Source organism: Manis pentadactyla, chromosome 16 (genome assembly GCF_030020395.1).
Source record: "Manis pentadactyla isolate mManPen7 chromosome 16, mManPen7.hap1, whole genome shotgun sequence".
Classification (NCBI taxonomy): Eukaryota; Metazoa; Chordata; class Mammalia; order Pholidota; family Manidae; genus Manis; species Manis pentadactyla.
In genome coordinates this window covers 48,553,893-48,579,520 of record NC_080034.1, presented here as the reverse complement: position 1 = coordinate 48,579,520, position 25,628 = coordinate 48,553,893, and the positions used below count along the sequence as shown (strand labels likewise).

Below are 25,628 nucleotides of genomic sequence, written 5' to 3'. Positions count from 1 at the left end.
TTGTCTGGGAAGCTTTTAATTTCTCCCTCAATTCTGAATGGTAATGTTGCCTGTGCAGCTGCCTGAGAGCCCAGTGGTAACTGATGTGGGAATGTTTGTGAGTCTTCCTTATCTACCTCCACTCCCCCCTGTGCCTGGCAGGAGTCACTTTCAAGCGGTGCTGATCTTAACCAGGGATGCCCATTGAGTATGGTGGGGCAGGAGCTGCTTAGAAAGGGTGAATTAGAAAGCTGCTTAGAAAGGTGGGTTAGGTGGGGTGTATCCACAGGAGAATGTCAGGGTTGGATAAACAGTGCTAGCAAGGTAGTTAGTTGACTCCTGTGAGTATCTGGCTAGCTAAGCTTAAGGAGGGCAAGAAAAATGGTGCCCACTAGCACTACCTTTCCTGGAGAAGGTTCCTATAGATACTGGTGCATCTGGCACATGACTTAATATTAGTCATTAAGTCAATTTCACTTAAACTGAGGCTTTTTTCTAACTGCTGCTTTTGTGCTGGGTCTTAGAATAAGTAATATAGCATGCTGGTCTTTTAAGAGCAGAGTCTAAGTTTCCTATAACCCTCCAGAAATCCCAGAGGTAAGCCCCACTGAATTTCAAAGCCAGACATTATGGGGGCTTGTATTCCTGGTGCAGATCCCTAGGCCTGGAAGTATCCCTTTCTCCTGAGGGAGGATCTCTACACCTGTGATATCCCTCCTATTTGTGGGTTGTTGTGACACATGGTCTGGGTCCCAACTGTATCTCTGCCCCTCCTACCCTTCTTGATGTGGCTTTTTCTTTATATCCTTAGCTGTCATGGCAACCACAGTCTATGTTTATGAGCCTATTTATTTTCTGTTTGTTCTTTTTTTTTTTTTTGATTCAACATATAAGTGAATTCATATGGTTTTGGTCTTTCTGTGTCTGACTTTTTTCACTTAGCATAGTACTTTTTAACACAGCATGCAAAACTAACAGTATTTCAAACTAACTTATTGAAGGGATTAATGAAAACAGGCATTTTTAAAGTTTTATTGAGTCCCAATATTCAGCCAGATGTCTATCCCTGTGACTCAATACAAATGGCTGAGAATTGCATAACCAAGGATTCAAATTTCTGGAATACTTAATATTAAAGAATTATTTCCAAAGGAGGAATTTAAATATAAATAAATAATAGAATCTGTCCAATAACAAAGCAGAAAACAAAGCATCAGAAAGAGAACATTGAGTGGCTCTTATCTTGGGAAGTTTGGTAGAGAACCTTGGAGTTCTGAAGGTAGAGGACATGATTATGGTGCTTGCGGAGAAGAAATACCATGTAGACATTTTCCCAGCCCATGAGACACTGAAACAGGAAATCTTGCAAGGCTATAAAAGTGCGAAAAATCTATCCTGCTTTCTAGCTTTATAATATTAAACAAAAATGGCAGTTAATTTTACTAATTTATGATCTGTTTAAGCTGCTGGTGTTGGTGATGTAATAGAGTAAATTTATGCTTATCAAGGAACTGAGTATCCAAAAGAAGAGAAAAAAGGTAAGAATATGTCATATGAATGCCAGCTTGAGCATCGTCCACACAGAAGCTCTGGGACTGATGGTGACAACCTGGGTCACAGCAAGGGGTAAAGACTGAAAGGCCCCAAGCCACCCTTCGAGATAAATAACAATTTTATAGCCTATGTCACCCAGGGAATTTCTCCAACCAAAACTTCCTGTTGTTCTAACATTCTCTAAGAAAAAGTATTATGATATTGTAAGAGCCAAGTGGATGATAATAAGATGTATACATTTATTCTCAGTGCCCCAAATGAAAATCTGTGTGTAATTCATAAAAATAGTTATTCCCGATACACATGGGCAGAAGATGGCGGTGTGAGTAGAGCAGTGGAAATCTCCTCCCAAAACCACATATATCTATGAAAATATAACAAAGACAACCCTTCCTAGAATAAAGACCAGAGGACACAGGAAAATATCCAGACCACATCCGCACCTGAGAGAACCCAGTGCCTTGCGAAGGGGGTAAGATACAAGCCCCGGCCCGGCGGGAGCTGAGCACCCATCCCCCCAACTCCTGGTGGGAGAAGAGTAGGCAGAGCGGGAGGGAGACGGAGCCCAGGACTGCCGAACACCCAGCCCCCACCATCTGGGCCAGAGCGCAGACACAGTACGTGCCCAGGGGGCCCTGGATGATAGGGAAACAGGGCAGCAACAACAGTGAGCGGATACCGGAGGCCGGGCGCCAGAGGACATAAGAAAAGCGAGCGACCAATTTTTTTTTTTCTGTTTTGTTTTGGCAAGCGCTTTTTGGAAGTCTTAAAGGGATAGGGAACCCAATACTAGGGAAACAGGGCAGCAAGAACAGTGAGTGGGCACCGGTGGCCTGGCACTGGAGGACACCAGAAAAGTGAGCGACCATTTTTTTTTTTTTTTTTGCTGTTTTGTTTTGGTGAGTGCTTTGGTGGAAGTCTTAAAGGGATAGGGACCTCAATACTAGGGAAACAGGGCAGCAAGACTGGTGAGCAGATGCCTGAGGCTGGCGCCGGAGAATAAAGAAAAACGAGCGGCCACCTTTTTTTTTTTTTAATTTAAAAAATTTTTATAATTAAAAAATTTTTTTGTGTGTGGTCGTTGTTTTGTTTTGGCGGTTACTTATTGGAAGTCTTAAAGGGGCAGGGTGGGACACTTAATCCAGAGGTAGGGAATCCGGGGATCTCTGGGCACCCTAACCCCTGGGATGCAGGGAGCAGGGAGGCCCCTTACGGAGATAAATAGCCTCCCAGCTGCTCCCCCTCCAATGCGACTCCACGACTTTGGAGCAGCAGCCAGAGCCAGGCCACGCCCACAGCAACAGCCGAGACAAACCACAGCAGCCGGGCAGGAAGAAGAAACCCTGTCTGCGTGCAGTGGCGCAGCACAAGCCACTAGAGGTCGCTGTTCTCCCAGGAGAGGAGGGCCACAAACCAACAAGAAAGGAAGTCCTTCCAGCCGTCACTCGTCCCAGCTCTGCAAACTATTCCTATCACCATGAAAAGGCAAAACTACAGGCAGACAAAGATCACAGAGACAACACCAGAGAAGGAGACAGACCGAACCACTCTTCCTGAAAAAGAATTCAAAATAAGAATCATAAACATGCTGACAGAGATGCAGAGAAATACGCAAGAGAAATGGGATGAAGTCCAGAGGGAGATCACAGATGTCAGAAAGGAGATCACAGAAATGAAACAAACTCTGGAAGGGTTTATAAGCAGAATGGAAAGGATGCAAGAGGCCATTGATGGAATTGAAACCAGAGAACAGGAACGCATAGAAGCTGACATAGAGAGAGACAAAAGGATCTACAGGAATGAAACAATATTAAGAGAACTGTGTGAACAATCCACAAGGAACAATATCCATATTATATCGGTTCCAGGAGAAGAAGACAGAGGAAAAGAGATGGAAAGTATCTTAGAAGAAATAATTGCTGAAAATTTCCCCAAACTGGGGGAGGAAATAATTGAACAGACCATGGAAATACACAGAACCCCAACAGAAAGGATCCAAGGAGGACAACACCAAGACACATAATAATTAAAATGGCAAAGATCAAGGACAAGGAAAGAGTGTTAAAGGCAGCTAGAGAGAAAAAGGTCATCTATAAAGGAAAACCCATCAGGATAACATCAGACTTCTCGACAGAAACCCTACAGGCCAGAAGAGAATGGCATGATATATTTAATAGAATGAAACAGAAGGGCCTTGAACCAAGGATACTGTATCCAGCACGACTATCATTCAAATATGACGGTGGGATTAAACAATTCCCAGACAAACAAAAGCTGAGGGAATTTGCTTTCCACAAACCACCTCTACAGAACATCTTACAGGGACTGCTCTAGATGGGAGCACTCCTAGAAAGAGCACAGCACAAAACACCCAACATGTGAAGAATCGAGGAGGAGGAACAAGAAGGGAGAGAAGAAAAGAATCTCCAGACAGTGTATATAACAGCTCAATAAGCGAGCTAAGTTAGGCAGTAAGATACTAAAGAGGCTAACCTTGAACCTTTGGTAACCACGAATTTAAAGCCTGCAATGGCAATAAGTACATATCTTTCAATAGTCACCCTAAATGTTAATGGGTTGAATGCACCAATCAAAAGACACAGAGAAACAGAATGGATAAAAAAGCAAGACCCATCTATATGCTGCTTACAAGAAACTCACCTCACACCCAAAGACATGTAGAGACTAAAAGGCAAGGGATGGAAAAACATATTTCAAGCAAACAACAATGGGAAGAAAGCAGGGGTTGCAGTACTAATATCAGACAAAATAGACTTCAAAACAAAGAAAGTATCAAGAGATAAAGAAGGACACTACATAATGATAAAGGGCTCAGTCAAACAAGAGGATATAACCATTCTAAATATATATGCACCCAACACAGGAGCACCAGCATATGTGAAACAAATACTAACAGAACTAAAGGGGGAAATAGACTGCAATGCATTCATTCTAGGACACATCAACACACCACTCACCCCAAAGGAGAGATCCACCGGGCAGAAAATAAGTAAGGACACGGAAGCACTGAACGGACCTAATAGACATCTATAGAAATCTACATCCAAAAGCAACAGGATATACATTCTTCTCAAGTGCACATGGAACATTCTCCAGAATAGAACACATACTAGGCCACAAAAAGAGCCTCAGAAAATTTTAAAAAATTTACATCCTACCAACCAACTTTTCAGACCACAAAGGCATAAAACTAGAAATAAACTGTACAAAGAAAGCAAAGAGGCTCACAAACACATGGAGGCTTAACAACATGCTCCTAAATAATCAATGGATCAATGACCAAATCAAAATGGAGATCCAGCAATATATGGAAACAAATGACAAAAACAACACTAAGCTCCAACTTCTGTGGGACACAGCAAAAGCAGTCTTAAGAGGAAAGAATATAGCAATCCAAGCATATTTTAAAAAGAAGGAACAAACCCAAATGAATGGTCTAATGTCACAATTATCGAAATTCGAAAAAGAAGAACAGATGAGGCCTAAGGTCAGCAGAAGGAGGGACATAATAAAGATCAGAGAAGAAATAAATAAAATTGAGAAGAATAAAACAATAGCAAAAATCAATGAAACCAAGAGCTGGTTCTTCGAGAAAATAAACAAAATAGATAAGCCTATAGCCAGACTTATTAAGAAGAAAAGAGAGTCAACACAAATCAACAGTATCAGAAATGAGAAAGGAGAAATCATGACGGACCCCACAGAAATACAAAGAATTATTAGAGAATACTATGAAAACCTATATGCTAACAAGCTGGGAAACCTAAGAGAAATGGACAACTTCCGAGAAAAATACAACCTTCTAAGACTGACCCAGAAAGAAACAGAAAATCTAAACAGACCAATTACCAGCAACGAAATTGAAACGGTAATCAAAAAACTACCAAAGAACAAAACCCCCGGGCCAGATGGATTTACCTCGGAATTTTATCAGACATACAGGGAAGACATAATACCCATTCTCCTTAAAGTTTTCCAAAAAATAGAGGAGGAGGGGATACTCCCAAACTCATTCTATGAAACTAACATCACCCTAATGCCAAAAACAGGCAAAGACCCCACCAAAAAATAAAACTACAGACCAATATCCCTGATGAATGTAGATGCAAAATACTCAACAAAATATTAGCAAACCGAATTCAAAAATACATCAAAAGGATCATACACCATGACCAAGTGGGATTCATCACAGGGAGGCAAGGATGGTACAACATTCGAAAGTCCATCAACATCATCCACCAAATCAACAAAAAGAAAGGCAAAAACCACATGATCGTCTCCATACATGCTGAAAAAGCATTTGACAAAGTTCAACATCCATTCATGTTAAAAACTCTCAGCAAAATGGGAATAGAGGGCAAGTACCTCAACATAATAAAGGCCATCTATGATAAACCCACAGCCAACATTATATTGAACAGCGAGAAGCTGAAAGCATTTCCTCTGAGATCGGGAACTAGACAGGGATGCCCACCCTCCCCACTGTTATTTAACATATTACTGGAGGTCCTAGCCACGACAATGAGACAAAACAAAGAAATACAAGGAATCCAGATTGGTAAAGAAGAAGTTAAACTGTCACTATTTGCAGATGACATGATACTGTACATAAAAAATCCTAAAGAATCCACCCCAAAACTACCAGAACTGATACGGAATACAGCAAAGTTGCAGGATACAAAATCAACCCACAGAAATCTGTGGCTTTCCTATACACTTACAATGAACCAACAGAAAGAGAAATCAGGAAAACAACTCCATTCACAATTGCATCAAAAAAAATAAAATACCTAGGAATAAACCTAAAAAAGAAGTGAAAGACTTATACTCTGAAAACTAAAAGTCACTCTTAAGAGAAATTAAAGGGGACACTAACAGATGGAAACTCATTACATGACCGTGGCTAGGAAGAATTAATATCGTCAAAATGACCATCCTTCCCAAAGCAATATTCAGATTTGATGCAATCCCTATGAAAGTACCAGCAACATTCTTCAATGAACTGGAACAAATAATTCAAAAATTCATATGGAAACACCAAAGACCCCGAATAGCCAAAGCAATCCTGAGAAAGAAGAATAAAGTAGGGAGGATCTCACTTCCCAACTTCAAGCTCTACTATAAAGCCATAGTAATCAAGGCAATTTGGTACTGACACAAGAGCAGAGCCACAGACCAATGGAACAGACTAGACAATCCAGACATTAACCCAGACATATATGGTCGATTAATATTTGATAAAGGAGCCATGGACATACAGTGGTGAAAGGACAGTCTCTTCAACAGATCGTGCTAGCAAAACTGGACAGCTACATGTAGGAGAATGAAACTGAACCATTGTATAACCCCATATACAAAAGTAAACTCAAAGTGGATCAAAGACCTGAATGTAAGTCATGAAACCATTAAACTCTTGGAAGAAAACATAGGCGAAAACCTCTTAGACATAAACATGAGTGACCTGTTCTTGAACATATCTCCCCGGGCAAGGAAAACAACAGCAAAAATGAATAAGTGGGACTATTTTAAGCTGAAAAGCTTCTGTACAGCAAAAGACACCTTCAATAGAACAAAAAGGAACCCTACAGTCTGGGAGAATATATTTGAAAATGACACATCCGATAAAGGCTTGACGTACAGAATATATAAAGAGCTCACACGCCTCAACAAACAAAAAACAAATAACCCAATTAAAAAATGGGCAGAGGAACTGAACAGACAATTCTCCAAAAAAGAAATACAGATGGCCTACTGACACATGAAAAGATGCTCCACATCGCTAATTATCAGAGAAATGCAAGTTAAAACTAAAATGAATTATCACCTTACACCAGTAAGGATGGCTGCCATCCAAAAGACAAACAACAACAAATGTTGGCGAGGCTGTGGAGAAAGGGGAACCCTCCTCTACTGCTGGTGGGAATGTAAGTTAGTTCAACCATTGTGGAAAGCAGTATGGAGATACATCAAAATGCTCAAAACAGACTTACCATTTGACCCAGGAATTGCACTCCTAGGAATTTACCCTATGAATGCAGCAATCAAGTATGAGAAAGATCAGTGCACCCCTATGTTTATCGCAGCACTATTTACAATAGCCAAGAATTGGAAGCAACCCAAATGTCCATCTATAGATGAATGGATAAAGAAGATGTGGTACATATACACAATGGAATACTACTCAGCCATAAGAAAAGGGCAAATCCAACCATTTGCAGCAACATGGATGGAGCTGGAGGGTATTATGCTCACTGAAAGAAGCCAAGCAGAGAAAGAGATATACCAAATGATTTCACTTATCTTTGGAATATAAGAACAAAGGAAAAACTGAAGGAACAAAACAGCACCAGAATCACAGAACTCAAGAATGGACTAACAGGTACCAAAGGGAAAGGGACTGTGGAGGATGAGTGGGTAGGGAGGGATAAGGGGGGGGGGAGAAGTAGGGGGGTATTAAGATTAGCATGCATGGGGGTGTAGGAGAAAAGAGAGGGCTGTACAACACAGAGAAGGCAAGTAGTGATTCTACAACATTTTGCTATGCTGATGGACAGTGACTGTAAAGGGGTTTATAGGGGGGACCTGGTATAGGGGAGAGCCTAGTAAACATAATATTCGTCATGTAAGTGTAGATTAGTGATACCAAAAATAAAAAAGGGCAGTTCCTGTGTGGTAACCTCCGACGAGTTCTACACAAGGGTATAAAGGGCATATAAAAGTGTAGGCAAAGGGTCTGTTTGTGTTTATACAGAGGATCAAAGCCTAATTGGGCTACCCCGAAAATGAACTAAGATACGATATGAAAAAGAACTTCCAACATCAGCACTCTCTGGAAGACTCATGCCAGAAGATGATCATCAAAAAACCCCAACAAAGATCCACACACTGCTACAGCTGTAGATGCACTCATCCCACCAGTTCCTGGTCTTGCCAGAGGAATGAAGAAGGAGATATCTAAGCTGGCCTGTGCATACAGTAAAACAACAAATTTGACTTGATCTATACTGTTGGAACTCAATCAAGAATTAGGAGAAGTGCAAATTGTAGCACTCCAAAATCTTACAACTACAGACTATTTACTGTTAAAAGAACATAAGGGATGTGAACATTCCCCAGGAATGGGTTGCTTTAATTTGTCTGATTTCTCTCAGACTGTTCAAGTTCAGTTGGACAATATCCACCATATCATATATAAGTTTTCACAAATGCCTAAGGTGCCTATCTGGTTTTCTTGGTTTCACTGTAGATGGCTGGTAATTATAGATATGCTTTGGTAATGTAACTATACTCCTAATATGTTAATGTGTGTGAGCAATTTAAGTAGTAGCTTAAAACCTATACATGCTGAAGTTACTCTACAAGAAGATATGTCAAAGAAATAATCAATCTTCCCATGTTTTCTTCCACCTGCTACTTCTATAGCTTTTCTTCTTCCTTCCTAATTACAACCCTTAAGTAGAATTTGTGCCTCATATCAAATTTACCGAGTATCATAATTCTTCCAAGTGGTAAAGATATCTCAAGACAAATGCTGGGCATAGAAGCTACAGGGCATAAATATGCAAAGAAATAAAAAGCTAATCATTTCAAACAATAAGGTTTCTCTCTCACTTACCAACTTTACATTTCCCTGTATGGCCCCAGAAGATGACTGGTTAGCCAGAGACGGGTAAGATTCCTCAAGGGAGGAACAACCTAAGACAGGCACAGTCGCAGGGGGGCCATCAGGTGAGAAATTGGGGATCAACAGAGGTGAGGCTTAGAACCTCACCCCCCCTGTTCTGAGAGAAATCTTCTGCATACGTGGATGTTTTATTGCCCTTGTCTAGCTTGGATTAACACATAGTCTACAGGCACACACCTGATCATCTACATTTGCTCTCTTACAACACTAAACTATGTTTTCTACCTTTATCTTGTATCTACCTACCACTTCAGCATTTTATTAAAAATAATAATAATAAAGAGAGAAATGTGGTATCCACATATAAATCAAGTATAAAAATCAAATGAGTATTCATATTTGAACTGACTGTTTAGAGTTCATAATGCATGAGCAAAACCGAAAGTTTCTGTGATGACTGCCCTTGTACTGTTCACTATGTAACTTATTCACTATGTAAGAATTTGTTCTCCATGTAAGAACTTGTTTGTTATGCCTCAGAAGATTATAGACTGATGAAAATTAGACTTGGGGTGGATTAATGATTGTGCATTGAGCATTGACTCCCCTATACAGAATTTTATTGTTGCTAACAACCATTTGATCAATAAATATGAGAGATGCCCTCACAAAAAACAAAACAAAAAAAAAAAACCAAAAAAAACAAAACAAAACAAAACAAAGTACACACTTCCAACGGTAAAATAAATAAGTAACCTGGATGTAATGTATAGAATAAGGAATATAGTCAAGATACTGTAACAGCTTGGTATGGTGATAGCTGGTACCTAGAATTGTCATGTATATAAATGTTGAATCACTATGTTGTACACCTGAAACTAATGTAATGTAATACTGTGTGTCAACTACCCTTCAATAAAAAATAATTATCTACAAAAAAAAAGTTATTCCCCACAATGACAGATCCACTGAGTAAGAGCAAAATTGTTCCCTTGATAATGTTCAAAACCATTTCTTATTTCATGATAGAATGATTTGCATCTAGCAAGCACCTTTTGAAGAAAGCAACAGTATGATGATATTTATCTGCAAAGGTTAATTTATATCATAGGGCTTTTCTAGTGTATAAAGGACAATCATGTCATACGCAAAGAATTAGATTTTTGTGCAAAGAACTCTATTCCTTTCCCTGTGAGCACTCTTTGTAGGTCGTTTTATGTGGACTCAAGTGTTATATTGGGAATAACAGAATCTAAATACACAATTCGAATTTTTTTCTACCTCCATATCAGAAAAAGCAACTAATGTGCTCAAGTCTTTATATATTCCAGATATTTTAAATCTTAGCATGTACTGATTTGAACTAAAAATTCCCCTGACCTCATGTCACCCTGTGTTTTTGCTTCATCATATATTACCATTGGCCAACTCCAAAATAACTGAACTAGTCCTCAATATCTCTACCTCCCAACCTCCCACAATAAACACTTCAAAATTCTGTTGCTTCAACATTTTTTATGTCTCAGAGATTTAGCCTTGTTTCCTTTTTTGTAATGCCCCTCTTTGGCTTAACATCCATTAGAGATCTCATATTGATTAGTATAAAAGTTCATGGTTTGTCTCTCTTGATTCCAGTTTTCAGAGCTCTGATACATACACTTAAATACTTCAGCAATTGTCTTTTAAAACCCAAACTGATTCTGCGACTTCATTACTGGTTTTTCCCAGTTCTCAACATCAAATCAAACAGCATAGCCTTTTCAGATAGGATTCCAACTTTAGTTTCTAATTATCATTCCCTAACATACACAGATAATCAATAGCAAAATCAAGATCTGACCCCAGAGAACCTGACACAAGAGCATAAGTTTATAACTACCACCTATGGCTCCCATGCCTGTTTTATATCTATCCTTCTGGACTAATTTCTCTTTCAGTCTGTCTTGCTGTCTTGGAGATAGGCAAGGTGTATGTCAGTGTGGGTATGTCAGTCTCAGCTTGACTCACAGCTGTCATAGAGTTGATAACTGCCCTAAATAGAAAAATGGACCACAAATAATGGTAATGAAGATCTTCCTTTCCCATTTTGACAATTAGTAGATTCTCTACCACCATCTTCAGAATTCTCTGATTCTCAATGGATCTCTCTCTTATTTCTAGAAATGTGCACTCACCAAATCCATTCTTTGTTCTCACTCCCTCTTTAGTTAATGCCTGTCACGTGGAGTCCTGTGTGTAAGAGAAGAAACCCCCAAAGTTGATCATTTTACAAATTTTATGTCAAGAAAGCCTTGGAAAAAAATATTGGTAGGTTAAAAAAAGTATTCTTTTCAAGAAAATGCTGCTTCTGTTCACATTCCTCCTCAGCACAGTGGTTGAAATATCTCCATCTTAACAAGTATGATATTAATAACCATAGTTTGTTTTATGCTTACCATTTGTCAGACACTTCCATACATGGTGCATTTATTGACTCACTTGATTCTTATAACCATTGTAAGATGCAAGTATTTACTATTATACAATATACTTCCTTTTTACATATGAGGAAACTGACATTGTAAACTATAATGTACTTTGTCTGAATTCATGCTGTAATGGATAACATACTATAATCTGAAGCTTCCTCTCTCATCCACTTAAGTGAATTTAATTTTTACATTATTTTTATGGTTAAAGTGTTTTTCTTATGGGTGTTTAACCCACCAACATTTCTGATTTTCACACCTCATTTCTTTTTTTATACTTTGAATTGTGGAATGACCTAAGACACTCTCACCAAGAGAATTTTATCCACCAGATTCCTTCACTAATTTGTCATGTCTAATAGTTCTGTAATAAGTTACCATGGAGGGAGATAAAAGAAGAAGAAAGGGTTTACATTGCTGGCAGGAACCATCCACTGTGATGGAGGAAAAAAGTCCGCAATCAGAGGAAAGTTCACAACTGATCACTGTGAATGACTTAAGAATGTCGTAATAGCTACATGTGTCATTGGTCTTACATTTCTTTTGGTTGCCCAATTTAAATGTTCATTCCACCAACCATGGGGATGAGACATCTAGTCTGAGCTCCAATATGACAACTATTTCATAGTTTGTTTAACTTACCTGTAATTCCACCTTGTGAGGTCATTGGAAGCTGGGTCTTGTGTTATTTATAACTGAAACCTCAGTTCCTACCAAAAGTTGTCCCTGAATATTTATTGAATGAGTGACTCCTCAGTTAAAAACTAACCTACTAATGGTTGCACAGCTCTGTAAATTTACTAAAAATCATTGAATTATGCACTTAAAATGATTGACTTTTGTGTTAAATAAATTATACCTAATAAAGCTGTTTGATGAATCAATTTAGGAATATGTAGATAAATGTTAAAAAAATAGTAGACATGAGTTAAGTTTCAACTCATTTCCATGTAGATGTGAATTTATATTATAGAAGGATGATAAGATGAAGTTTTATCATGGCATTTAAAAACTCAGAAAATGCTTCCATTCATTTTATTACATTAAATATTCATGATTACTATAAGAAAGTCCTATATTCAAATAGGCTAAGGAGTTCTCTTTTCGGACACACTTACAGGGCAATACTTTTCCAGGAACAAGCTCACCTACTGTGAAATTCCATGTTCTTCCTATGATATAGGAATTAATAACTCCTAACCTTACATTTTCAGCTGGCTACCTGATGATTGTGAGTCAGGCCTGGTAGGAGATAGGAGCTATAATGGTAATCACTTCATTTAAAAACACAATTGGTCCTTTCCTGTGCAGATTTCTTTAAATAAAGTGAAATGTATGTCACTTTTTAGTTGTAAAATGCACTTCACTTGAAGACTTAATTTCTTTTGGACCTACTTTCACCTAAGCACCCATCTCCTGTCTTACAACATAATTTGTGCCAAACCCTCTACAAAGGAATGAAAAATTCCCAAAACATCAGTGGGATGCTCAGTCTTTCACAATGGCATATCCTCCCTTCTGTGTTTTCTCTTTCTGCAACATCCATGGGTGAACTTTGAAAAGCACTGACCTGTCCCTATTTCAGGGACTACTTTGAGGAGCCTCACTCTGTGGATACAGGGGAATCTCAGCCTCCCTGCCTCCTTGATGATGGAGAACATTAAGGATTTTTATCTGCCCTGACTGCTGTAGTTGTCCTGGAAGAAGGAGATCTGGAGAAAACCAGCATTGGGCAATTTGGTGAATCTCAGCAGACAGCTGGAGCCAACTCTGAACATAGGCCTGAGAATTTTCCCTGGGAGAGCATACTTCTACTGAGAGTAGACCAACCACCTTCCCCTACCCATATCATTCATCAAGGCAGAGATGTTGCCTGTATCCATGAAGCCCAGAACATATAATTCTACTGATTGTTCTGAGGACTCCCATCACATGTGGGGTTATCCCATCTCCATTTAAGGTTATAAATTTGGTAATGTTTTTTTACAACCCTCATCCCACAAACTCTAGCAGGGTTCTCAGAGCATTGCTCACAGTTGAAAAGATAATAACGACCAACTATGGAATCTAAAATTTTGTGGTAGCCATGGTAATGATTACAAAAAAGTATGAAATATTAACTTAAAAATATTTACTCTAATATATCCAAAATGTTATCATTATACATTTAATTAATGTAAAATTATCAGTGAAATGTTTTATGTTCTTTTTTTATACTCAGTATTTTAAATCCATAGTATTTAAAACTTCCAACAACATTGATTCTGATAGCCACACTCAGTTGCTGAGTTGCCGCAGGGTTCATAGCTCAGGTTGATTTTCTAAATCAAATCCAACTTTCATCCCTGTTGCAGTGATTTGGTTGAATAAAGTGACCACCAGGGTAAAACTCAAGTGTCCTCAGTGTACACTGACTTTTTTTTACCCCAGCTACACAGCTACTGTTGATGAAAAGAAAATCCTAGAGTAAAACTCCCAGAAAGAGTTACTAGAATTTTATTTGAGCCCAGATTTAGGACAGCTGCTTGGGAAACAGTCTTTTGGAAGAAAAGTGCTCCAGAAGGAAAACCTTTCTTACAAACCTATATACTCTTTTGAACAAAGGATACATAGGTCATGATGTCAAAAGCTACACTCTTAAAGTATAGATTAGTACATACAGAAATTGATGTTACAGGGTATTTCTTGATCATTATCTAAGCATAAGGAAATTTCATGAAAATATTCAGGTGTAAAGCGTATGTACAAGGTTTGTCCTACAGAACATAAGTCAGGTCTTTGTTTTAGATAACCCATGCATTAAGGCCAGGCACTTCTGAGAAGCACACATTCTTAGCACTTCTTCTTGACATTATTCAATGATTTTTTTTAAAAGTCCCAATTTTACCTGACTCTGAGAGCCAGGGAATGTTGATTGGAGGCCCCGTTTTATTGAGACGTTAAAAAGTCAGTATAGTAAACTGTATGGGATTTTTATCCATTGGCTCTGAATTTACCATGTCACTGGAGTCCCTACAAGGATAAAAATATATTCCTGACCAGCCTCATTTGGAAAATGTGGGTTCTGAGGTTTAGAGTAGAAAGAAGCCTGAGCAACTTCAGACACTCATTTAGAACTTACAATGTGGGGGACGCTTTCTATAAATTATGAACGTGCACAAGGAGGAGGCAGAAAACTCTAGCTTTCTTATTCAATGAGGACTTATTTGGGGGATCCTCTAAGGGCTGGGCTTGGTAATGTGAAAACAACAGGAAATACAACAGGAAGGCAACAGGAAGGCAGCAGGACATTCGATTCACTACTGAAAGAGATGTTTGTATCCTTGATAATTTACACAGAGAACATTGCATTGATCATAATTGTACTGAAGGATGATAAGTCATGGCAAAGTGTCAACGCCCCTGAAGATTACCTAGAATAAAATCTAAAATATTATATTTTGACAAAAATCACTGGCCGCACCCTCCCTACATACCATCTCCTTTTCATTCCTAAATGTAGTGTCTCCTGACTTTTATCACCATGAATTAGTTTGTGTGATGTTCAAATGAGTACCTGTAGAATCTTCATTTGAGGATCAAAGTGAATGTGAAGTCTTTTTTCTACTGCACATTTGTGAAATTGATTCATGCTGACTAACAGAGTTACTTCAATGAGTAACATTTAATTTGTTGTGCAATCCTTTAATTAGCTGCATAAACTTCGTTGTTTGCTTTCCCATTGTTGGTGGACATTTGGATTTGTTATTCTTTGGTTATGTTTCAGAAACTCTATTCTTTTTTCATGGCCTCTTGCAACATGTGCTTAAAATTAAAATATGGAATTAATGTCATATGCTGTAAATATGGTAAAGTGTGATTGTGTATTTGGTATGAATTTGTGGATGGTATGTGTGTCTATTAATGTATCTTCTTGCTGTGTTTTAAAAATGTTGCTTAATAACTTTGAACAGTTTTAGAGAATTATTAGACATACCTCTTTGAGAGTATTGGTTTTTCTATGTCTGTGTATCCCTGTCTGTCTGTCAATGTATCCCTCTCTCTTCTCCTTGGAAAACAAGTATACAATTATGTACATGGGACATGTTCTTCATAAATATTAATGTATAAATGTCAGCCCCTATGGAATGAAAATTCTATATGATTTCTACAACTTCATGTCTCTTTTGTTTCCCCCCACAGTTATTACAGTGGAAACTCAGAAAATAATAGACATGTCCCATCCGCCTAAACCATTCTGAAGATGCCTGTTTCACATTTTGCAAACAGTAGTTCTGCTTCACCTGCCTCAGGCGTTTGGAGAGGGAGAATCCACATTGCCTTTCCTCATGTGTCTAGACCAACATGACTCTAGAAAAACTGGTGACTGAGATAAAAAACTGAATGCCCTGCTGCTCCTCAAACACAGGGACCTTGTATTTCCTATGACCTTCACATTACCAAGCCCAGCCCTGAGAGGATCCCCCAAATAAATCCTCATTGAATAAGTAAGTTAGAGTTTGCTGCCTCCTCCTTGTGCATGTTCATAATTTATAGAAAGCGTCCCCCACGTTGTAAGTTCTAAATGAGTGTCTGAAGTTGCTCAGGCTTCTTTCTACTCTGAACCTCAGAACCCTCATTTTCCAAATGAGGTTGGTCAGGAACATATCTTTATCCTTGTAAGGACTCCAATGACATGGTAAATTCAGAGCCAAGTGATAGAATCCCATATATTAAGTATCAATAATAAATAACCTCCAATCAACATTATTTGGGTTCTCAGAGTCAAATAAAATTGGGACTCTTTAAAAATGACTCTGAAGCTATGTGGCTTTTGTAAAAAAAAAAAAAAAGTCACTGTAGCAGTGAGTATACTGAGTTTTATCCCAGTGGTTACTTATTCAACCAAAATACAGAATTAGGGGTGAAAGTTGGATTTGAACACCACATTTGTAGACCAACCTGAGCTTTCTAGTAGAGTAGTTACAATTCACATATGGCAATTCAGCAATTGAAATATAGCTAGTCAAAATCAACATTGTTAGAAATTTAAAATACACATTATTTCAAATACTGAGCACAAAAGAACATAATTTTATTTTATTTTATTTTAATTTTGTTATCATTAATCTACAATTACATGAAGAACATTGTTTACTAAGCTATCCCCTACCCCAAGTCCCCCCCACAAACCCCATTACAGTCACTGTCCATCAGCATAGTAAGACGTTGTAGAATCACAACTTGTCTTCTCTGTGTTGCAAAGCCCTCCCCTTTCCCCCACCCCCCACATTATACATGCTAATCATAATACCCCCTTTCTTCTTCCCTGCCCTTATCCCTCCCTACCCTCCCATTCTCCCCAGTCTCTTTCCCTTTGGTAACTGTTAGTCCATTCTTGGGTTCTGTGATTCTGCTGCTGTTTTGTTCCTTCAGTTTTTCTTTTGTTCTTATACTCCACAGATGAGTGAAATCTTTTGGTATTTGTCTTTCTCTGCTTGGCTTATTTCACTGAGCATAATACCCTGTAGCTCCATCCATGTTGTTGCAAATGGTAGGATTTGTTTTCTTCTTGTGGCTGAATAATATTCCATTGTGTATATGTACCACATCTTCTTTATCCATTCATCTACTGATGGACACATAGGTTGCTTCCATTTCTTGGCTATTGTAAATAGTGCTGTGATAAACATAGGGGTGCATCTGTCTTTTCCAAACTGGAGTGCAGCATCCTTAGGGTAAATTCCTAGAAGAGGAATTCCTGGGTCAAATGGTAAGTCTATTTTGAGCATTTTGAGGAACCTCCATATTGATTTCCACAATCGTTAAACTAATTTACATTCCCACCAGCAGTGTAGGAGGGTTCCCCTTTCTCCATAACCTTGCCAACATTTGTTGTTGCTTGTCATCCTTACTGGTGTGAGGTGATATCTCATTGTGGTTTTAATTTGCATTTCTATAATAAGTAGCGATGTGGAGCATATTTTCATGTGTCTGTTGGCCATATGAATTTCTTCTTTGGAGAACTGTCTGTTCAGCTCCTCTGCCCATTTTTTTATTGGATTATTTGCTTTTTGTTTGTTGAGGTGCTTGAGCTCTTTATATATTTTGGATGTCAAGCCTTTATCGGATCTGTCATATATGCATATATTCTCCTATACTGTAGGGTACCTTTCTGTTCTATTAATGGTGTCCTTTGCTGTACAGAAGCTTTTCAGCTTGATATAGTCCCACTTGCTCATTTTTGCTTTTGTTTTCCTTGCCCAGGGAGATATGTTCAAGAAGAGGTTACTCATGTTTATGTCCAAGAGATTTTTGCCTATGTTTTTTTCTAAGAGTTTTATGGTTTCATGAATTACATTCAGGTCTTTGATCCACTTTGAATTTACTTTTGTGTGTGGGGTTAGACAGTGATCCAGTTTCATTCCCTTGTAGCTGTCCAGTTTTGCCAGCACCATCTGTTGAAGAGACTCTCATTTCCCCATTGTATGTCCATGACTCCTTTATCGAATACTAATTGACCATATATGTTTGGGTTAATGTCTGGAGTCTCTAATCTGTTCCACTGGTCTGTGGCTCGGTTCTTGTGCCAGTACCAAATTGTCTTGGTTACTATGGCTTTGTAGTAGAGCTTGAAGTTGGGGAGTGAGATCCCCACCACTTTATTCTTCTTTCTCAGGATTGCTTTGGCTATTCGGGATCTTTGGTGTTTCCATATGAATTTTTGAATTATTTGTTCCAGTTCATCGAAGAATGTTGTTGGTAATTTGATAGGGATTGCATCAAATCTGTATATTTCTTTGGGCAGGATGGCCATTTTGACAATATTAATTATTCCTAGCCAAGATCATGGGATGAGTTTCCATTTCTTAGTGTCCTCTTTAATTTCTCTTAAGAATGTCTTATAGTTTTCAGGGTATAGGTCTTTCACTTCTTTGGTTAGGTTTATTCCTAGGTATTTTATTCTTTTTGATGCAATTGTGAATGGAATTGTTTTCCTGATTTCTCTTTCTGTTGGTTCATTGTTAGTGTATAGGAAAGCCACAGATTTCTGTGTGTTAATTTTGTATCCTGCAACTTTACTGTATTCCGATATAAGTTCTAGTAGTTTTGGAGTGGAGTCTTTAGGGTTTTCTAGGTACAATATCATGTCATCTTCAAATAGTGACAGATTAACTTCATCTTTACCAATCTGCATTCCTTGTATTTCTTTGTTTTGTCTAATTGCTGTGGGTAGGACCTCCAGTACTGTTAAATAACAGTGAGGAGAGTGGGCATCCCTGCCTTGTTCCCAGTCTCAGAGGAAAAGCTTTCATCTTCTCACTGTTCAGTCTGATGTTGGCTGCGGGTTTATCGTATATGGCCTTTATTATGTTGAGGTAGTTGCCCTCTATACCCATTTTGCTGACAGTTTTTATCATGAACGAATGTTGAATTTTGTTGAATGCTTTTTCAGCATCTATGGAGATGATCATGTGGTTTTTGTCTTTCTTTTTGTTTATGTGGTGGATGATGTTGATGGATTTTCGAATGTTGTACCATCCTTGCATCCCTGGGATGAATCCCACTTGGTCATGGTGTATCATCCTTTTGATATATTTTTGAATTCGGTTTGCTAATATGTTATTGAGTATTTTTGCATCTACATTCATCAGGAATATTGGTCTGTAATTTTCTTTTTTGGTGGGGTCTTTGCCTGGATTTGGTATTGGGTGATGTTGGCTTCATAGAATGAGTTTGGGAGTATTCCCTCCTCTTCTATTTTTCGGAAAACTTTGAGGAGAATGGGTATTATGTCTTCTCTGTATGTCTGATAAAATTCCAAGGTAAATCCATCTGGCCCGGGTGTTTTTTTCTTGGGTAGTTTTTTGGTTACTGCTTCAATTTCTTTGCTGGTAATTGGTTTGTTTAGATTTTGTGTTTCTTCCTTGGTCAGTTTTGGAAGGTTGTATTTTTCTAGGAAGTTGTCCATTTCTTCTAGGTTTTCCAGCTTCTTAGCATATAGGTTTTCATAGTAGTCTATAATAATTCTTTGTATTTCTGTTGGGTCCGTCGTGATGTTTCCTTTCTCATTTCTGATTCTGTTGATGTGTGTTGATTCTCTTTTTCTCTTAATAAGTCTGGCTAGAGGCTTATCTATTTTGGTTATTTTCTTAAAGAGCCAGCTCTTGGTTTCATTGATTTTTTTCTATTGTTTTATTCTTCTCAATTTTGTTTATTTCTTCTCTGATCTTTATTATGTCCCTCCTTCTACTGACTTTAGGCCTCATTTGTTCTTCTTTTTCCAATTTTTATAATTGTGACATTAGACTACTCATTTGGGTTTGTTGTTCCTTCTTTAAATATGCCTGGATTGCTATATACTTTTCTCTTAAGACTGCTTTCACTGCGTCACACAGAATTTGGGACTTTGTGTTGTTGTTGTCATTTATTTACATATATTGCTGAATCTCCATTTCAATTTGGTCGTTGATACATTGACTTTTTAGAAGCGTGTTGTTAAGCCTCCATGTGTTTGTGAGCCTTTTTGCTTTCTTGGTACAATTTATTTCCAGTTTTATACCTTTGTGGTCTGAAAAGTTGGTTGGTAGGATTTCAATCTTTTTTAATTTACTGAGGCTCTTTTTGTGGCCTCGTATGTGGTCTACTCTGGAGAATGTTCCATATGCACTTGAGAAGAATGTGTATCCTGTTGCTTTTGGGTGTAGAGTTTTATAGATGTCTATTAGGTCCATCTGTTCTAGTGTGCTATTCAGTGCCTCTGTGTCCTTACTCATTTTCTGTCTGATGTATCTGTCCTTTGGAGTGAATGGTGTGTTGAAGTCTCCTAAAATGAATGCATTGCAGTCTATTTCCTCCTTTAGTTCTGTTAGTATTTGTTTCACATATGCTGGTGCTCCTGTGTTGGGTGCATATATATTTAGAATGCTTATATCCTCTTGTTGGACTGAGCCCTGTATCATTATGTAATGTCCTTCTTTATCTCTTGTTATTTTCTTTGTTTTAAAATCTATTTTGGCTGATACTCATACTGCAACACCTGCTTTTTTCTCCCTATTGTTTGCATGAAATATCTTTTTCCATCCCTTGACTTTTAGTCTGTGCATGTCTTTGGGTTTGAGGTCAGTCTCTTGTAAGCAGCATATAGATGGGTCTTGTTTTTTTATCTATTCAGTGACTCTATGTCTTTTGATTGGTGCATTCAGTCCATTTACATTTAGGGTGATTATCGATAGGTATGTATTTATTGCCATTTCAGACTTTAGATTCGTGCTTACCAAAGGTTCCAGGTTACTTTCCTTACTATCTAAGAGTCTGACTTAACTCACTTTGTATGCTGTTACAAACACAATCTAAAGGTTCTTTTCTATTTCTCCTTTTTCTTCTTTCTTCATTCTTTATATATTAGGTATCAAATTCTGTACTTTTTGTCTATCCCTTGATTGACTTTGGGGATAGTCAATTTAATTTAGCATTTGCCTCGCAATCAGCTGCTTCACCCTCCCTACTGTGCTTTTACTACCTCTGGTGACAGCTGTCCAACCCTAGGAGCACTTCCATCTATAGCAGTCCCTCCAAAATAGCCTGCAGAGATGGTTTGTGGGAGGTAAACTCTCTAAGCTTTTGCTTATCTGGAAATTGTTTAACCCCTCCTTCAAATTTAAATGATAATCTTGCTGGATAAAGTAATCTTGGTTTCCTGCCCTTCTGCTTCATAGCATTTAATACATCATGCCACTCCCTTCTGGCCTGTAAGGTTTCTGCTGAGAAGTCTGATGTTAGCCTGATGGGCTTTCCTTTTTATGTGATCTTATTTCTGCCTCTGGCTGCTTTTAACAGTCTGTCCTTATCCTTGATCTTTCCCATTTTAATTACTATGTGTCTTGCTGTTGTCTTCCTTGGGTCCCTTGTGTTGGGAGATCTATGGATCTCCATGGCCTGAGAGACTATGTCCTTCCCCAGACTGGGGAAGTTTTCAGCAACTACCTCCTCAAACACACTTTCTATCCCTTTCTCTCTCTCTTCTTCTTCTGGTATCCCTATAATGCAAATATTGTTCCTCTCGGATTTGTCACACAGTTCTCTCAATATTCTTTCATTTTTAGAGATCCTTTTTTCTCTGTGCCTCAGCTTCTTTGTATTCCTCTTCTCTAGTTTCTATTTCATTTATTGTCTCCTCCACCATATCCAACCTGCTTTTAATACACTCCATCATGTTCTTTAACTATTGGATCTCTGACCTGAATTCATTCCTGAGTTCTTGGATGTCTTTCTGTACCTCCATTAGGATGTTGATGATTTTTATTTTGAACTCCCTTTCAGAAAGAGTCATGAGGTCCATATCACTTAAATCTTTCTCGGGAGTTGTATTAACAATTTTACTCTGGACAAGGTTCCTGTGGCGTTTCGTGTTTATATATGGCACCCTCTAGTGTCCAGAAGCTCTATCCTGGAGCTTCTCAGCCCCTGAAGCAATGCCAGGGGGTCACAGGGGAGCGGTACTGGTGCCTGGGGGTAGGAAAGAGCTTTTCCCCGCCTCCTGGCTGCTGTGCCTATCTACACTGCCTGAGCCAGTGGGCCGGTCACACAGGTATAAGTTTTTGTCCCAGAACAGCCAGATATGGATCCCTGCTTTCCACAAGCAGCTGGAATCCCAGTCTCCCCAGGAACTCTGCCTGTATTAACTTTCCAACCCAGTAGTCATGCGAGTCTCATGAAAGCACCGTGAAATGTAAGTTTGTGCTCCCAGAGCAGATCTACAGAGCTAGGTATTCAGCAGTCCCAAGCCTTCCACTCCCTCTCTGCTCCATTTGTCTTCCTCCCGCCAGTGAGCTGGGGTTGGGGAGGGGCTCGGGTCCTGCAGAGCCACAGCTCTGGTACGTTACCCCGTTCTCTGGGGTCTGCTCTTTTCTCCAGGTGTGTGCCATCTGGTGCCGTCCTCTTTCCTGTTGCTCTCTCAGGATTAGTTGCACCAATTAAATTTTCTAATTGTATCCAGTTTTAGGAGGAAGCCTCTGTTTCTCCTCTCATGCTGCCATCTTTAATCCCTCTCCCATAATTTTACTTTAATTACATGTTATAATACTTTGGAAACATTGGAATAAACATTTCTTGAAGTCAGTATTTACTCTTAATTTTGTAATTACTGGTGTGGCTACCACAAATTTAAAATTACGTATGCAGGTCTAACTATCTTTCAGTTGTGAGCACTGTGCTGAGCACCCTGCTAACAGTTTGTGGGATGAGGATTGTGAAAAACCATTACCAAATTTATACCCTCCAATAGAGATTTACCTCACATGTGATGGGATTCTCCAGAAAAATCAATGAGTATATGTTCTGCTCTTCATGGGTACAGGCAACATCTCTCCCCTTGAACAGTGATATGGGTAGAGGAAGGCAGTTGGTCCACTCACCATAGAAGTGCACCATTTCAGGGAAAATTCTCGGGCTTATATTCAGCGCTGACTTCAGCTCTGCTGAGACTGACCGAATTGCCCAATACCAGCTTTTTTCCAGATTTCCTTTTTCCAGGGCAACTGCAAGCACTCATGGCAGATGTGAAGCTTGTGAAGACTTTATTTAGATCATTTAGGGGCTCTGGTTTATGATCTGAAGAAGAGGACGTTAGAAGAATTAGTCAAATGGCCCAAGAAAATGCAGGTATTTGGTGGGACAAATCCAGGTCTATGTGACCATGAAGCTGATGCTTTCAAGTGATTATCAGTGCTCATCATACTTCTGAATCCATCTAACTCTGTACCACTTGATCAAACACCCAAACCCAAGACTAAAGAGATTTTCCAGTACAGGCACTCACTCTACACTCAAAATATGAACCAGGGATGCTAAGGAATCCAGTTCCTAAAATATCATTTATCACCTTATCTCCTAACAAAAGCATATTAGCTCCCTATACTGTAATAAATTCCTACAATTTAGTGACTAAAAAATATATTTTGATTGTCTCACAGTTGCTGCAGGTAAGAATTTCACACATGGCTTAGAAGGGTTCTCTGCTTCTGGGTCTCACCAGACTTCAATCCATGTATCAGGCAGAGAACAGTTTCATTAGCTTCATGATTGTGGAGAGACCTATTTATAAGGTACTCAGGTTGGCAGTACGCATTTAGTTGAAGCCATAGGACTGTGTTCATTTTTCTTGTTGAAGGTTGCACAAAATTTCTTGGCATATGGGCTTCTCCATCATGGCCATTTCCTGCATGGCAGCTTACTTCTTCAGAACAGAGAAAGAATATCTCATCTAAGAAAGTCCCAGTCCCTGTTCTGAGGACTTTCATCTGATTAAACCAGGTCTAGCCAGAATAATCTCCCTTTTGATTTCAAATCAACTAATTTGGGACCTTGATTACATCTTCAAATCCCTTTACCTTTGTGACTTTCTATTGGCTAGAAGCAAGTCACAGTCTTATTCATATCCAAGGGGAGAGCATTTCACAAGGGAATGAACACCAGGAGGTGGGGATCATTGGTGGTCACCTTGGGGACTTGGCATGGAAGAACACACTCTTCTAGATTTCCCTGGGCATGCACTGAGTCGCAATCCAAGACCTACTGCTCCCAGAAATACCTTCAGACTTGGTCCATTTGATGACTGTTTTTGTGTACCTGTCTTTATGTGAGAGTCACATATTAAATAATAGCAATGAGTGGTATTTCTCCTATCTCTCAGAATTTACTGATTACTTCGCTTCCACTAGTTCACTTATTGCCTCAACAATACTAAAAGGGAGACAATCTCTTCAATTGTAAATCAGTGAAGAAACAGAATTCTCTACTGAAAGGAACAAACAGTAAATGGTGAGTCCAGGAACAGTGTCCATGTTCTTAGACTCCTTCTAGGATGATGCTCTTTCTTATATGTTTCTGTAAGTGGAAGATGGTGAGGAGAAGGTTTGTAGAAGAATATCTGGGGATTCAACAAATTATTAGAATGGTCTTCTAAGGAAAAAGGTGATTGTTAAAGACAGAAAAATAAATAACTCTCAGAATTATCATAAGGCCAGCTGACAATGTAAGGCTAGAAGGCTCTGAACTGCCTAGGAAATTGTGGGATTTAACAAGAGATAGCTTCTTTCTGAACCAGCACTGCTTAGTATATATGTCCCAATAGGCAAATACCTTAAAAGCGTTTGATTATGGGGATCTCCTAAACTAATTGTAGATATTTAATGTAATAAAATGCATATGAGTGTTTATGAGTATTGAAATACCATGATAAAACTTTATCTCACCATCCTACTGTAAATTTACCTCATGAAAATGAATTGAGATCCAACTGTTGTCTAACTGTTTTAGAATTTATTTATCCACATACTCTTAGGTTGATTTGCCAAACAGCTTTAATTAGTTATAATTTACTTACCATAAAAGTCACTCATTTTAAGTGTACAATTCAATGATTTTTTAAGTAAATTTACAGAGCTGTATATCCCTAGCTTAATATTTAAGTGAGAAGTCACTCAGTGTCAAAGACACTCCAAGGCAACTTTGAGCAGGAACTGTGGTTTAAGTGATAAATCACATAGCCCAGCTTTCAATGAACTCAAAAGATTTGTATTTATGGATTTATTGGCAGGTTAAACAAAGTATAGAATAGTTGGTATGCTAGAGCTCAGACAAGATAGTTCTTTCTGCCTGATCACTAAAGGAAATATAAATGTCTAATAACACATACAGCTGATAAAGCATCTTAAACCATTTTCAATTGCCAATCCTGGAGCTTCCTCAGAATGGGGACTTATTTCTTCCATCACAGTGAGAACTTCCTGACAGTAATGGAAGCATTTCCTCCTTCTCCTTGCATCTTCCAGGTTTATTTAATACAGATGGGATGAGAAAAAGAATCTGGTAGGTATGACTCTCCATTAGAGTGTCTTAGATCATTCCACAATTCAGAGTATAAAAAAAGAAATTAGGTTTGAAAAATCAGAAATTTCTGTGAGATAAAGAAATACTAAAAAGATATCAGATAATTTTTG

The 25,628-nt window shown here is 38.5% G+C and overlaps 1 pseudogene; it reads right to left on the bottom strand.

Moving 5' to 3' along the window:
* Positions 1 to 1,052: 1,052 nt before the first annotated feature.
* Positions 1,053 to 1,522, bottom strand: LOC118909640 (vomeronasal type-1 receptor 100-like; annotated as a pseudogene).
* Positions 1,523 to 25,628: the final 24,106 nt, after the last annotated feature.